Below are 10,792 nucleotides of genomic sequence, written 5' to 3' on the forward strand. Positions count from 1 at the left end.
TTTCTAAATTTTGGATTAAAGTTAGATTTATAAATAAATTGATGAAAATGATATATAGGCTCTTTAATCTCTTTATTAAACTCTGCGTATCAGGAAATACGATAGTGCCTCGGTACTATGACAAGCGCTGCGACTCCAAGCAGAACAATAAGTCATGATAACGTTATAATGACATTAAAATAAATCGGAAATGATTGAAAAATGACTTTTAATGATCATTTTGAAGTCATTTTGACATCATTTTAATATCATAATGACTTGTTCTGCTTATTGAGACATTACCGTGTATTCCTTTACGTGAGATCGCGAGTTGCGGGGGATCGAGATTGTAATGTACAATGAGTCACAGTAAGATTGCAGCACTTTTTTTCGATAGATTATGAAATGCAGTCTATGTTCATTGGAGCGATTGGTTCTTACTTATGGACCAGTTCAACCGCTCTACGAGAGGCTGTATTCTGAAACCCATTGAAAAAAAAGTGTGACAGCTCGTAGTACACATATTTTTAAAAGTCACATCTAAAATGATTTGATACATATTTGAAAGATAAAATTCCAATTTGTTGCTAACCATAAAAAAATAAAATGAATATATAAATAAATATAATAAACTCATTCCGACCGATGACGCCAAGGCTTAAATTCCATTAATTGCTCGTCAAAGAATTCGGTGCTCGCATAATATTGGTATTAAAAGAATCCTTAGGCATCGTAGTATCAAAATATATGCATTTCCGATTTTAGTCCTCACTCCAACTTAATGAAAATAATTAATACGTTGCGAAAGAGCGCGTGTCACGCTCTAAAATTCGTTACCCGATTGTCACAGAATACGGTGCTTGCATGATATTGGTATTAAAACAATCCTTAGATATCGCAATATCAAAATATATCCATTTCCAATTTCAGTGCTCACTTAAAGTGATTGAAAATAATTAATTTATCGCGAAGAAGGGCGCGCCGCGCTCTAAAGTTCGTTATCCGATTGTCAAAGAATTTGGAACTCGCATAATTTTGGTATTAAAATAATCCTTACAGACATCGTAGTATCAAAATATATACATATTTGAATTTAATCCTCTTTACAAGCCATCGGAACCACATCTATGCGTTTTCAGTGCTGCGCTGATTTACTTTTATTCATCGTGGAATCCCATTTCATCACCTTTTTGAGGAGACAGAAAAAGTCGATAATAGTAAATACATGAGGCATTTTGTAATCGTATTTAGATTAATGTCTATATATTATGTGAAATCTCATGGCCAAATCACCGATACAATGAAAGTTTTTTTTGAATAATCGCCGGTGCGACGTTTGTCAAAGGACTGTCGCGCAGCACGTCGCCGACAAAGAGAATTAAAGGATTTTCTCTACGCGCCGCGGCGGGCGCTCTTGCGCGACGAATTAATGTTGAATGTACTTCCGAAAAAATGAACTGCTTGATTTTCTTGTCGATTGATATACTAACGATTTTTTTCACATTTTTTCACGCTTTTTGCGTAGAAAATTGTGCGCTCCTTTGCAGAGGAGAGAGAGGCACGATAGAACCATACTCTACTTATGATCATAAAATGTAAAAGTTTATATTTAATCCTTTGCTGCACGGTGTTGTATACTCGTATTTATAATATCTTTTTCTCTTTTATTTTTTGGTTCTCAAACTCCACTCTTAAGGTTTCTGCACATGCAATAAATTGTTATATGATCCTCAGATATTATTATACAATACTTCAATAACAAGTTAAGTACAGAAACTTTTATTTTGTAACTTGAATTAGTTATAAACAAATTGAGCGCAGAAAACCCTACTTTTTTTAAGAAAAAAATCGTTCTTGAACAATTGTGATTAATAACCTGTCAAACAAAAAGTATGTATATATATATATATATATATTTTTAAAAAAGGATCGCTGATTACGAATCTGGAGTCAGTTTAGCAAAATTCAATGGCGGAGCCAATATGGCGAACCAAAATTTAAAAAAATTGAAAATGATCTTGTCGGTAATTTTCATAATTATATTCGTAATTAGGGCATCAAAATACAATAGTATACTAATCGAGAAGAAAATCGGAGGGTTCATCTTTTCGAAAGTACATCCCCAATATCATGCAAGCACCGAATTCTTTGACGATCAGGTAACAAATTTTAGAACGCGGCGCGCCCTTCTTCTTTCGCGACGAATTAATTATTTTCAATCACTTTAAGTGAGCACTAAAATCGGAAATACATATATTTTGATACTATGATGTCTAAGAATTCTTTTAATACCAATATCATGCGAGCACCGAATTCTTTGACGAGCAATTAATGGAATTTAAGCCTCGATGTCATCGGTCGGAATGAGTCTATTATATTTATTTATATATTCATTTTATTTTTTTACGGTTAGCGACAAATTGGAATTTTATCTTTCAAATATGTATCAAATCTGCATCATTTTAGATGAATACTTTTAAAAATATGTGTATCACGAGCTTTCTAAGTGGAGGTGTTGTATACGACGATATAATGTTTAATATATGTTGTAATATTTGAATTAACGCTATATTAGAATTTTTTGATTCTATTTTGGAACACTAAATTAGCATTATAATCCCTGTATACTTATTTTTTGTATACGTGCATTGTATATATTTTTTTTTTATGGTGAGTCCAACTTGCTAGTAAGCTGGATCTCCCCATTTTTTTTATTGCTCCTAAATGATGTGAGCACTAAAATTTGGAATGGGGTACTAAATTAACATTTAAAAAGCAATAAATTTTTGACCTATTCCAAATTTGATTTTCGATGATGGAGGATCCAACTTAATAGACGTACGTACATTATACACTGGGCAACAAAATTAACGCAATATCTGTTCACTCTGCAAAAATAGGCAAATTTCAAGATACAATAACTTCGTCAAAAATTGTCATATCGGGATATTTAAAAAAGCATTTTACAGGTAGAAACCTCCACTTGTTGAATCGCTACTTAAAAAGACGGTCTCTGGAGATTTCATGAAGTTACACAAACATAAATAAAGATATATCAGACCTCAAAATTTTTTATGAAATTTGCGAAGCTCCACGGAGTGGAATAAAAATTGTATACAAATGCGATTTACATCATTCGAAAGAGCGAATCTTTACCTTTAATTTGCTTTTTTACGAAGCTCTGTACGATTTTTTTTCATCGAATTATTCAAAGTTGAAGTAAAAATGGTCTTTTGCAAGAAATTCGCCAATTGAATGTGAAGAGAATAATCAATTGTGATAGATCAGTTTCCTACGTCTTAAAACTTACGATCACCTATTGTAGACATAATTTGACCTAAAATTTCGATTTACGTTGTGACTAATTGTGATGGTATTATACAAACGTTAAGCGCGTTCAAAGAATTCAACAATTGAATGAACGCTCTCTGCTAATAATGTATTCTTCTAGGTCTACACGTTTGATTGGATGATATAGAAGAATATACTAATAATAGTATTAAGTGTTCACTCAATTTTTAAGTCTGTCAAATGCACTTACTGGCTGCGTTCAGCAGAGAAAACATTCTTTAATATGATTGATTCTTATCTTTAGTTCTTCGCTGGATTGAAATGTAGGAATCAATCATATTAAAGAATCATTGAGCATTCACTGATCAGTTTTCTCTGCTGAATGCAACTATCATCTGCTTTATCATACAAAATGACATAATGATTGCACGTATTGACTAGTATAATGTATTGGTACAACGAACGTGCTCGAATGTGCTGATATGCTTGGTTATTTGACTATATAAAAGCTAATATACATATAGTATAATTATATATAAAGATACTTTACGGTGTCTTTTCTTATTTAATATAGTATATAAAATTTATACTTTTATATATTTATACAATTGAACCTGGATCTACTCACGTAATAAGTAAACTTAGTTACCTTTAATTAGTAACACGCGTTATTAGATCTTTTAAATCAATAAACCTTCCAAAGGTAACCTTTTGTAATTATTTCAAGAATAAATCGAGGCCCTTAAACTCTTTGATAGGCTTTTTTATCGATTGTTATTATCTTTTCTGAGAAAATAAACAACATACAGTGAGGTGGCTTTAGTGCATAATAACGATTCTGTATAATAGTATTGTAATCGTAAACTTTTATGAATAATATATGATGTGCAGACTTATAAAATCGTAGAATATAATTATGTACATCATATGTAATGTGTGTATATATATATATATATGTGTGTGTGTGTGTGTGTGTGTGTGTATATTTTAACATTTAATTTTTTACACACGAAAAATTTGTCTTCACAAAGTTTCAACCTTGTAGTAAATTTTTATTATTTAAAAATAATAGTAAATGATAAGAATATTTTGAAAAATATGAATATATCCTGAAAAAGTTTTTAGAAAATCTTTGTTAGACTCTTTATACTTTTTAACGATATGTATTTCAAAATATTTCGAAGTTATTTTTTGTTCAAGAAAATATTATTACTTAATGTACATAAGAACACTTAATAATAATAAAACATTTACATTTTTATTAATTTGAAGTATAGAATCTATCTGTTCAGAACTTATCAAACTCGAGAAAATATATGTTTTCTTGTGAAGTATTTTAAAAATTATTTAAATAATTAGAAAAACATATATTAATCGTTAAAATTTAAACAATAAGTTAAAATCGATCGAGAAATATTTAACACAAATAAGCGAAGAAAGCTATATTCCATCAAAGCGTGTCTTAATGTATAATATTTATATAAATTTTTACAATTTTCAGTTTAAGCAGATTGCGCACCGATTATTTATTGATGTTGAAACATTGCAGTTGGAGTACATAATAAATTGTAAAATCGGAAATTGTAAAAATTTATATAAAATATTATTAAGCATCAAGATTTGTTTTAACCGAATAAGTTAATTTCGTTTATTTGTATAACTAAAACTTAAAATAAATCAAAAAATTTCCATATAAAACTTATGAAATTTATACATTGTCATCAACAAAATTTAAAATCAGTGATAATTTAAGGAGATGCTGGAGTGATGTAATTATTGGTATTACAATTGTATAATTAGGAAGTGGTGCAATGGACTTTATACTAAAATCGAACAAAAAAATTAAAAAAATACTTAATTTTTTTCGATTTAAATATAAAATCTACTGTACTATTTTTCTTAATTTTACGTCTATTTTAATCCTGTAAAAGGATTTTTTATTGCGTTCAGTCAATTTGGAGATTTTTATACTGTAATATCGATAATTAGGTTACTCTAGCATCCCCTTAAGGATTTAGCGGTCTAACTAACGAATAAATTAAATCCCAAATAAAAGTCTAAATGATTTGCTTAGAAAATACTTAAATAACTTGTATTTGTGTTAAGTAGGTTTCTTTGATTTGTTTTCAGCACTTTCAGCAATAATATAACACATCTCTAAGTCAGGGATAAGAAAAGTTTATTATACGAGTTTATTATACGAGAAATTTGATCGGTTAAATTAATTGAGATACCAATACGATCCTTCGAACTTAGCTTCGGTCATTTTTCTAACGCAACGAAGTGTAACGCGGGACGACGCGAGCTCCGAACAGGTGAATGAGTATGGGAGGGCACGAATGATGAACGTTGGGGGTGCGGGAGACCGATAGAGGATACGGACGTCGGATGGTGTTGGATCTCTTGACGGGTGCATCGATGTCCACTGGCTCCCAAGGGAAATCCACTTCATGATGGGAATCCCATTATTTCCCGAGCGATATAAAAGTAGGTAGTCCAGTCGTCCACGTGCTGTCCAGTTGAGGCTATTCCGACGGCCGTCCTCTATCCTCCCACGCCACATTGAGGCTCTGTTTTTCTCCGTTCCTCTCTTCTTTCTCTTTTCTGTTGTCTGCTCCATCTATCCTCTCTCTCTTTTTCTCTTTCTCTCTCTCTTTTTCTTCCTGTTTCTTTCTTTTTCTTCTCTTATACTATTACCATTGTCTCCTCTCGTTCACTCCTAGATCTCACTGTTCTCCGTCCATTCGCAATCCATTTGATTCCGAGCGTGTCTCTCGAAGGCGACGCTAGTACGAAGGACCATTTTTAGACTAATACTATGTATTGCCATGAGAGATGCTTTAGATATGTAATTTGATAAACGGATACGATCTCAAGTGTGTGTCATGAAGCATTCGATGCATGTGACGTTTAAACTTACAATTGAATCAAAGGAAAGAATATATCTTATATATTTGATTAACGCTAAAAGAGCATATATAAAATATTTTTTGTCATTTATTCAACAATAAATAATTTCAAACCTAGCGAGTTATGACGCATGAATCACGATTGGATCGCTTGAAATCAAAATGCTAGTGCATAGCTTTGTGAAAATAAACGTGCTCGACAATTCAATATCGCCTCGATTCAATCGAGAGCGCGTACGGTCGAAACGATAGACGGAGGTTCTATGTTGGGAGAGCGGCTTGATAAAGAATTCCATCCCGGGGCTGTGGAATGGTCGTACAAGGTGCGGGCAGTATAAAATAAATATGTGAGACGCAGGGGGTGGCACTCCAGAAAAGATGGACGCTTGGAGAGAGGGCGTGAGTGCTCGGTACTGCCTCCGTAGTGGGGAAGAGCGGAGAACGAGCTCTAAGTTGGGTGGACCGTGTGGAGATCGGCTGCAGGACTCGCGTGTGTGTTGCTGGGTAATTGATTTCTTTGATACCACCCGCGCCAAAGGAACATTGTAGATGCTTGCCTGCGTACGTACGTAGAGCTCTCGTAGGAAGGGACGCTCCTCTCCCTTTCTCTCTCTCTCTCTCTCTCTCTCTCTCTCTCTCTCTCTCTCTCTGTCTCTCTCTCTCCCTCTCCCCCCCCCCTCTCTCTCTCTCTCTCTCCTTCTTTCTCCGTTTCACCATCATAGAAGCCGACAGTGAGTAAAGGGAGGAGGATCCTCCCTAGGATATAGAATGTAAGAAGGGGGTAGAATCGAGGATGGTGGCGGATCTACCGTCCTTCGGATCGATGGATATCTCTGCGCCGGACAAGGCTCTCTACCCTACCCTTTCCATCTTCTCCCTGAGGATGACCAATAACAAACACCGTCGCTTCTCTCTCTCTAATGGAGTTTTTACCGATAAAAAATTCACTCCCTTTTCTCCTTTTTTCCGCGGACGGTTCCTACCCGTTTCCTCCACTACTTTACTACTACCAACGAATATCTACGCCTATTCGCCCGACTGACGGACCACTAACATTCTCTGGCACCTTTCAAATGCTGTCTTTGGAATGATGTTTTCTTGGTGACATCTCTAGGTTACAACATGACCATCGCGTTTGACTAAGGATACTACAAGCATTGCAATTTATGAAATATCCATAGATAAAAAAATGCTTTTGACAATTGTATTGTACATGTTGACACGTGTTAGTACTAGCAATAAATATTGGAATCAACGAGCATATTAAATACATAATATAATCATTTTTCCAATTTGATTCTTAAAATTGAAGGTTGAAAATTGAACAATACGGCAGAGATGTAAGATTTTAGAAGTATTTCAGAATTATGTGAATTATCATGTATCACGTGTAAAAAAGAAAATTTGGATGAAGTGGTCTTTAGAAGTAGAGATCAAGATCTTTTCATAGACCCTGTATAGAGAACAGGTGGCTCGAACGGTTTTGAGATTGTGGTCGTCGTCTTGTAAGATATGCAAAGTGACACACGAATGTTGGAGAACTAGGCAGTTTGTGGTCGTTGAACGGTGGCAGTGCAGGGTTGGTTGGCTTAGTTCGGCCAACAGGGGCCGGGAATTCGAGCTCTATCGTGTGCTGACGTATGTATCGATTGTTCTGCGATATAATGCTAGCCACGCACATATGAGACTATGCGGGTGCTTCGTGCCGAGTTTGTGTATCTCTCTTACTGTTGTTATACATAAGCATCTTCGTGTAGGCACTTTATATAATAGGCTTCATGGAAGAAAAGGACTTGCAATTATTTTTTTTTACAATATAAACAATATTTGCTATTTGATGCTGCAGAGAGATTATTATTAAGTGAAATATTTAATTTTAATCAAGATTATTTTTAAAATAATATTTAATATTATTACAAAAAAAGGGGAGGATTAATTAGAGGCAGAATGCAAAAGTAAATATTATTTTTTTACACTTAAATCTCTCGAATTTTCAAATCAACTTCAATTCAAACTAATTGAAAAATTTGACTTTATGATCGTCTATTTCTTCTTTTGTTTGACGTTTATATATCTCATCTGTTTTTAATATATTGTTTTATTGACTTTATCGATATAATCTTTTTTTTAACAAAAATTTATCTTTTTTTAAACAAAAATATTGAAATAATTTAATTAATCTGAATTTCAGTAATTACTTCAATATATTATTGTTGAGAAAAAATGAATGTTGCGTCAATAAAATCAACAAAAGAATATTGAAAAATAATTTTGTAAAAGAATCACATCTTATGCACACACGCATATTTAGATATTAAAATCTGAATATATATTTAAATATAATATGGAATATATGTAATATAAAGATATTAATATTTAGTTATTTATATTTAATGTATTTTATTTAAATTAGACATTGTTAATTGAATAATCAGAAACTACTATTAAATACATTTCTATAAGTAAAGAGGGTAGATTATTTATTGTTATTATAAAAATTAAATTATGAACAATACTTCGCAATTTTTTGAGAGAGAGATTATAAAATGAATTTTATTAAAAATATTTTTTGAGAAATATTATGTATGAAAATGTTAACACATGCGTTTTGTATCATTTACATCGACGTAACTACTACTAAATTAATTAAAATAGTTTGTGCGTTAAAATATCAGGTATCAAATACTTGTGAATTGATCATTCTTACTATACTCGGTTAAAAAGTAGCAGAAAGAATTGTTCAACTTGAGGATTGTATCAATATTTCATAAAAAATCTTAAATTTTTGAATATGCGTAAATTAACAACAAAAATAAAGCAATAATTCAATTTTTTGCGCTGTAAATGAAATATAAGTAATTTTAAAGGTTTATTTTTTATAATATGAGAATTTTACATTTTCTGTTCATTTAAGATCGATGTAAATATAAAAATATTGATTAAATTTGAATAGACGTACATATTATGATCAAAGAGTTCTTTTTATTTTCTCTTCTTTATTTATATTTAAATAATTTTACAAATTTAATATTTTATTGAAATAATTATATATAATGGATAATGATATGCTCAATGTATAATAATATGTAATGTCGTATAAAAATTGAAATGAATACGCGTTATTGTGTTTAAGAATATTATGTTTAAGAAAGTATTTTGCACACATAAATACACACAAACACACATACACACGTGTATACCTATGTAAAGAAGACAGAACGTCGAAGTAAAATAAAAATGACTACCTACGTGTGTAAGGAAGCGAAGGGAATACTATCACTCCAACGAATATTTAGGGAGACAAAGAAGGCCGACACGTACCCCAGTAGAAGAAGCTGAAAATCTTTTTAGATTTTGTAAGAGTTTGACGATCTTATTTTACAATTTCTCTCAGAATTTCATCAATCATAAATGAAGAGAAGGTATAAAATTTAATATAATATAAAATAAACCTTAGATATAATTACATTGCATATTATATTGCACGATATTATACTGTATGCAGGCAGTTGTATAAAAGGATGGAATGGTTAAAATAAAAAAATAGTGTGTGCGGGGAAGTTAGCGATTGAGATGCCGTCATCCCTACGGATGTCCAGTGAGACGAAGAAGGTCCACCCTCGAAGAAGGTCGACAAACGAGTAGCGTCGGCGCTGCCCTTGCAAGCTTTCTCGTGTATTGATCCTCATAATTCGGGCGGGGGTGGAGGGTGGCCAGGACGGCGGGGAGATGGCGGCAGAACGGTTGGGGCTAGAAGGGGAAGCAGCAGTTGGCAGCAGAGTGGTAGCGGATAGAAGAGGGGGGGGAGGGGTTCTGAGCCCCACCTCACCAACCGAGAAACGTATGCGTCGAGGTACAGTTCGGGGGTGGCTGGAAGAACGGAAGAAAGGAAGGAGCGAAGGAGGCAGAGTAGGGCGCACCCGCGACCAATAATAAACCGGCCGCGTTATGATAATGTCATATCATAGCGTAACGCGATATCGGTGCGTCTTATGATTGGAGCCGCAGATCTTCCAATGAGATCGCGCGCAAGCGTGTCTTATCTATATTCACGGGATTCTTCTATCTCGGCGTTCTGTTTGCGGAATATATCTGGGCGTACTCGCGGTTAAAACTAGATTTTACGAATATTTTAAAAGAGAAAAGATTAAATAATTAGGTATTATTATATATTGTCTCCTGTTTAATTTAGATATGATGATTTAAATGTAGAATACAAGAAATTTTATCAATATTATATTACGCACTTTATGAGTTCAAAATTTTTCAATATACTTTTAATCCGTACCGATTTTCCATAAAGCTATTGTTTGCAATTTCATGAAATATATTCTTCTTATTATTATCGACTATGCACTATTGAATATGTATATTTGCCATATTATAGATGTAATTAGAAATAATACAAATACTCTGTTTTTATACTTACTATACTTATTAATTGATTGTGTAAACGTACCAGCCTTTATGATTTAATTTTATTTTAATTAAAAACACAAGCACTTTTAAGAATATAAATATTGTTCTATGTTTTCTTATTTTAAGATCATGGAAAACGCGAAACGTTTCACCGACACATTTATCGTAACGCGCAACAGACATAGCAACTGTTT

Source organism: Trachymyrmex septentrionalis, unplaced genomic scaffold (assembly GCF_001594115.1).
Source record: "Trachymyrmex septentrionalis isolate Tsep2-gDNA-1 unplaced genomic scaffold, Tsep1.0 scaffold66, whole genome shotgun sequence".
Classification (NCBI taxonomy): domain Eukaryota; kingdom Metazoa; phylum Arthropoda; class Insecta; order Hymenoptera; family Formicidae; genus Trachymyrmex; species Trachymyrmex septentrionalis.